General features: G+C 38.3%; 1 pseudogene; it reads left to right on the top strand.

The window, feature by feature from the left end:
* The first annotated feature begins 461 nt into the window (after positions 1 to 461).
* On the top strand, positions 462 to 5,810 carry LOC113265949 (60S ribosomal protein L37-like; annotated as a pseudogene).
* Positions 5,811 to 6,265: the final 455 nt, after the last annotated feature.

The raw sequence follows: 6,265 nt of genomic DNA, 5'->3' as shown, positions 1-6,265 counted from the left end.
GGGATCTCTTTATAGGCAGCCAAAGAAACAAACCCTCTGACGTTCACATTTCTTCTTAAGTTGGTGACTATTCACCTTCAGCCTTTTCTTTCTTTCTCTAATGCATCAGATGGCTCCCAGCAGCAGCCATCTAATTTCATAGTTGTTAAAAATACTACTTTCGCCCGTACCTTCCAAATGCTTGGGACATGCCTTACATTCTGTTCACAGGCACCTGTCCCCATTTACCGCCAGTGAGGGTTTTCACACTTGCCTACTAGAGAATACCAAGGGCTACCAGTGTTCTGTTGACTGCCAGAGAGGGGTCTTCATCCACATCTGGGTGGCTAGTGAGTCAAGCCTCCAGTTCTCACTTTAGAGTTGGCTTCCTAGGACCTTTGCTAATGCCATCTCCCTCAGGCCAGATTTCCTGAAAACAAAATGCAGTGGAGATTTCTGTGCAGGAGGTTTATTGAGAGGACATGCTGGACCACTCCTGCAAGGCTGTGAAGAAAGCGGGATTGGACAGGGGGAAAGTGGAAGTGCAGTTCAGTCACAGTATCCAGGGAGCTCCAGAGCTGATGTGGCCCTTCACACCTATCCCAGTTGGAAGCAAAGAAGTGTAGGGCATTTGTTCAGCACCATCACTTCCCCAACACTTAAAATTAGTCAATCTTATTGTGTATAAATTATACCTTAATAAATAAATGAAAGGAAAGCATTTACACTCTTACAACAAGTAAAATAAAATTTTAAAATAACATTATTACAGGGGACTGAAGATTTTTCTGAATATGTCATGGGGGGAGGAGAGGGTTAGAATAGGTATAGAAAAAAAAAAACTTCTTTAAAATCCTTTTTAAAACTCTATTTGCCCAACATCTGAGTACTTGCTATATCTCTTCTGTACTCTTATTCTGCTTCCAGACTCTGCCCTTCTTGGAGCATTTCCAACATCATCTTGGGCTTTTAATCCACATCCATATATCTCCCTGACCATTTGTTTCTCACATAAGATAATTTCACTCTCAGCTTTCGCTGTTTGCAGCTCCATCCACTGATCTACTTTACTACTCAGGGATCTTCTTTGGGATCCATCCACCTTTGAAGGTTAAAGACTGGAGATTATAATTCTTTGTATTCAATATTTTATCCTCTCATGTCTGCCTATGTTAATTACAGCCCTCAAACATTCCCCATCAGTGAAAATAAAATCTTTCAATATTTCTTTCAAAATGATGAGTAGTTTTCAATGTTTAAAGGATAAAAATTAGAATTTACTAGTATCAACTTAACCCAAGGCACACTTTTAAAACTAGATGAGGCAGGAGAAGTTAAAAATCTGTCCCTTGGAAGATCCTGCATTTCTCACAGTAGAATTATTTTAAATCATTGTGTATCAAAAATTAGTATTTCAAGCAACATTTTATTCTGTTTAGAAAAATTGATGACTTTACTGCAAATACATATATTTCAATTAAATGGTAGTGCAATGACACACACTAAGATTGGATTTAAAAGTTGATTGCAAATGAGAGTGATAACTCATCTTTTAGACATTGAAAACTTTCATCAGAACTCTGCCTCAAATACTGTTTACTAAAGAAAACCTGTAGGAATATTTATTAACCTATAGGTGAACTCAGATTTTTTTTATGCTAGGAAAGGAAATCGGAAGTTGCTGGATGGAGTCATGATACCACAAAGTAACAGGAGAAAATAATAAACTGGGTAGATAATCAGTTCCGTCTAGCATGAGAGTGAGCTGCTTGTCCATGTTCCCAGCCCATTTAAAAAAAAAGATTTTATTTATTTCAGAGGGAGACAGAGAAAGAGAGAGAGGGAGGGAGGGAGAGCACAGAGGGAGAAAGAGAGAGAGAGAAAGAGAGGGCACAGAGGGTGAGGGAGAAGCAGACTCCCCACTGAGCAAGAAGCCCAATGCTGGGCTCTATCCCAGGACCCTGGGATCATGACCCGAGCCTGAGGCAGACGCTTAACTAACTGAGCCACCCAGGCGTCCCCCCAGCAGATTTAAAAATACCTTTTTCAGGGCCGCAGGTGAGCTGCTTTAGGACTTCATTGGACTCACCCAAGGTTTTCTTTTCTGATTCATTTACCAGTCCAAAGCCAGCTTCCCTTTGTAAGGGAAACGCATTAAGGAAGAAAAAAAAAATCTATAATATCTAGGACCATCCCAAATAATTTGAAAGTAAGCATGCAAACTTTGCTTTTTTGACTTACACTGTCATTCTGCACAGAACAAGGATTGCTTCATACTTGAGCCACTGCATTTTGTACTAATTTTGACAATAGAGTCTAAAAATATACTTCTTAAATATAATGCAAGCATTTATCACGAAACCTGATTATTTAGGTATTAACTCTAAAAACCTTAGAGATTATGAGGCTTATTGGGTTAAATCAACCACTGAGGAGAAACATTCTGGAAAAAAGTCCACTCAAATTCTGTCAGGTTATTTTATGTATATGGGTATTTCCCCAAACATGCTGAAATTGAGATAAACTCAAGAATTTCATAAAATGGGGCACCTGGGTGGCTCAGTCGTTAAGTGTCTGCCTTTGGCTCAGGGCGTTATCCCGGAATTCTGGAATCGAGCCTCACTTCAGGCTCTTCCGTGGGAAGCCTGCTTCTTCCTCTCCCACTCCCCCTGCTTGTGTTCCCTCTCTCGCTGGCTGTCTCTCTCTCTCTGTCAAATAAATAAATAAAATCTTAAAAAAAAAGAAAGAATTTCATAAAATGAAAAATACTAGATTTTCCATTTTTAGCAAGCAGAATATGACTCTGTGCAGTTTAAGTTGAAGAAACAAGTTGCTTACTTATCTATCATAAAATATCAAAGTTCAGTCCAGTAACCATGATCAGTTCAGGCTCATTCTGCAAAAGATATTTGCAGAAATTCGTCAGATGCCTGTTATTGTTTACAAAATTAAGCATTTCTATACAATGTGTACTTTTGTTAAACCTCTTAGGCAAGCAGTAAGGTAGTCCTAGGTCCTCCCAGGAAAAGAAAAAGTCAGTGCAGAAGTACAGAATCAAAAAAAACAGAAATTACCTCTGTTTGAGTGCTCCTTTTTTTTTTTTTTAGCTAAGATATAAACATCACCCTCCCCGACTCCAAAAATATACATTAGTTATGTCTGTACATAAATAGAGAATTTTTTTCTTTGACTCTAAATGAAAACTTTATTTAATGAAAGTGAATGCTATAATTGAGATTTTAGTTGGTAATTTTATTTAAAAAATACTCATGCTAATATGGTACAATCAAAGCACTGTTCAAATTGCTTTATTAATATTAACTTATTTACTCCTCTGTACACTGAAATGGGCTATATTTGATATCCCTATTCTACAGACAGAAAACAGGCACAGAGCAGTTAATAACTTCCTGAAGGTTACACGGCTGGTAATTGGCAAAGACAGAACTCATTCTGGGAATTCGCTCTCTGGAGTTCATACTCCTAACCATTACACTATGCTGGATAGTAAAATGATAAATTATAAAGCTAGAAATTATTAAATAATTTTATTTTTCAAATTTGTACAAAATAAGAATAAAAATCAGTTTAAAGGAACTCTGTACCTCCTTTGCAATTTATGTCTCTACTCCTTCTCCTATGTTATCCTCATTGACCCCAGCATGTTCACTGTCAAGCCATGAAACACCATAGCCTTATGCCCAAATAACTTTCTCTCCACTAGGCAGCAAAAGTTTAAAAGAAAGGGTCTTGGAACTTTGCTTTTTGAGTTTGCATCCTGGTTCTGCCACTTAGAAACCATGTAACTTTCCAAGTTATTTACCTTTTCTGGGCCTCCGTTTGGGTTCCTGGGAGGATTAAGTGATTTAAAATGAAGAGCACTTAGTTAATGAACAGGTCAGTATTGCTGTTTTTATTATTTCACTCAGTAGAAGAGCCTACTTCATAGGGTGTTGCAAGTTTTAACTCATACCTTCTACAGTTCTCTCCAGCATCCCCCCTCATTGCCAGGTGCCTAGTAGGAGCTCAGCAATGCATGTGAGTTTTTTCTCTCCAAAGTTCAGGCCTTCTATCTCTCTTTCCTAAACTGTGGCCATCTAACTGGGCTCTTTCTCTCCCAAATTTTCAAACAATTCTGCAAATTAATCTTATTTCAAAATCCAAATTTGCATTTACACTTTATCACATACACACGAGTAAAATTTTAAGTTTTAGAAAGTCATTCAATGTCCTGTGCACTTTGCTTCGAGCTTCTTTTTCCTGCTTCATACCCGTAATCTTCCACGCTGTGTTCCTGTCACACCAGAGAAGTCATTTATCCAAACACACTTTTATACCTCTGTGCTGGCTATCATGCCTTTCTATCTACTTGAATGCCCTGCTGAGTAGCTACTTAGGACAGGCCCCATTCAAAAGTTCTCTATGACCATATTCAGTTCTTTGGGGACAATTTATTATTCCTTTAACTGTGCTCCAAAGGCATATCAATTACAATCTTCCTATAGTTCTAATCACCCTCCATAGTATTTTATAATAATAGTTGTATACCTACCTGTTCGTGTCACTGTGTATAAGGAAAATGCCCTGTATACTTCTCTACACCAAAAAAATGCCTATTATAAGTTCTCAGAAATATTTATCATATGCACAAAATATGGATCAAACACTTAATGATTCCTCAAAAATAATTTGGAAGAGGTAGCAGAAATACAGAAGGAAATAATTCCTCAAAAATAATTTGGAAGAGGTATTCAGAAATACAGAAGGAAAATAAAAGCTTAATATTTACGTTGGAAATTGGTTGGCATTCAACTTCTAAAAACAAATTTGGAAAATAATATAAAGCAGATACTCAGTTAATGGGAGCAAGATGGAAAATGCTATTGCCAAACCATATTTAAGAGTAATCAAGTTCTCTAAATTGAGCATAAGTCTGAAGCATGATCAGGTTAACAAAAAAGAAAAGACCAGCGTTATTTTGCCTCAATTGGAAACAGAGTGCGGGGAAATTTGTATTTTTTCCTCAGAGAGCAGGGTGACTTTATTCCTTCCATTAAGCCAGTTTTGTGCCAAACCTTAGCTGAAGCTTCAGATCTTTATTGATACCTCTTTCCCCATTGAGCTTATTTATCCCCTGTTTTGTGCCTGCCTTTCTCTGCCCCCTAGTTATTCCCTCACCTTTAATTTTGTGTTAATGTACATCAGTGTGATAGCTTCCCTTATATTAAATGGGTATTTCATAGAGCTTTATGGATTTAGAGACTTGATTAAAGATAAACTAAGAGCACTGGGTGTTATACACAGACAATGAGTCATGGGACACTACATCAAAAACTAATGATGTACTATATGGTGACTAACATAACATAATAAAAAATTAAAAAAAAAGATAAACTAAGGGTTGAATTTCCCTTAGATTGACCATGTAAGATGGCTGATCAGTCAGCAAATTCATTAGGTATCTAATATATGTCAACCATTAAAGGATGCAGCATTGTCAAAGGAAGAGCATAATTTTGTCTCAGACACAGAAACAGGGTGACGAAGGGGATGTCATCAGTTGGAAAATGTCGCAGTAAGACGCACACGTTGTGCTGCCGCTGTGGTGTAAGGCCTGCCACCTTCAGAATCCAACCTGGGGCAAATGTGGCCATCATGCCAAGTGGAAGAGAAAGCATCGCTGGAGTGCCAAGGCTAAAAGATGAAATACCACTGGAAGCGGCCGAATGAAGCACCTACATTTTGTATACTGCAGATTCCGGCATGGATCCTGTGACAGAACAACACCTCAACCCAGGAGGGCCGCTGGTGCAGCATCCAGTTCATCCTAAGGATTTCAGTGATTAGTCACAGAATACATGTTCTGGTTAAAAAAAAAAGAAAGGACAGAAGGAAGGGAGAGAGGGAGGGAGGGAGGGAGGGTAGGCAGGCATAATCATTATCCACATGGAGCTCACAGGTCCAGGTAGTGGATATACTGTGTGTACAGACTTTGGCATGACAAAACAATGAGGGAGTATGGAAGCAACTGAAAGAAGTCAGCATTTTTGCAGAGAAAACAAAGAATTGAATGCATAAGCCCAGAGATAAGGGCAAGATAATCTGAAGAATTCTAGTTGACCTCAGCATTTTGGACTTGATCCTGGAATTCTCCTTTCCTTCCTCCAACGAAGGATGGATTTTCCTTGAAGTTATCAAAAGCTGTTCACTCTTTTTGTGCACTGTATCCGTCTCCTTTAGCATACGAAAGACTTTGTTCCTGCAATCACATATGTGTTCTTTCTCC

The sequence above is a fragment of the Ursus arctos genome, unplaced genomic scaffold (genome assembly GCF_023065955.2).
Source record: "Ursus arctos isolate Adak ecotype North America unplaced genomic scaffold, UrsArc2.0 scaffold_3, whole genome shotgun sequence".
NCBI lineage: Eukaryota > Metazoa > Chordata > Mammalia > Carnivora > Ursidae > Ursus > Ursus arctos.
This window is presented reverse-complemented; position numbering and strand designations above follow the sequence as displayed.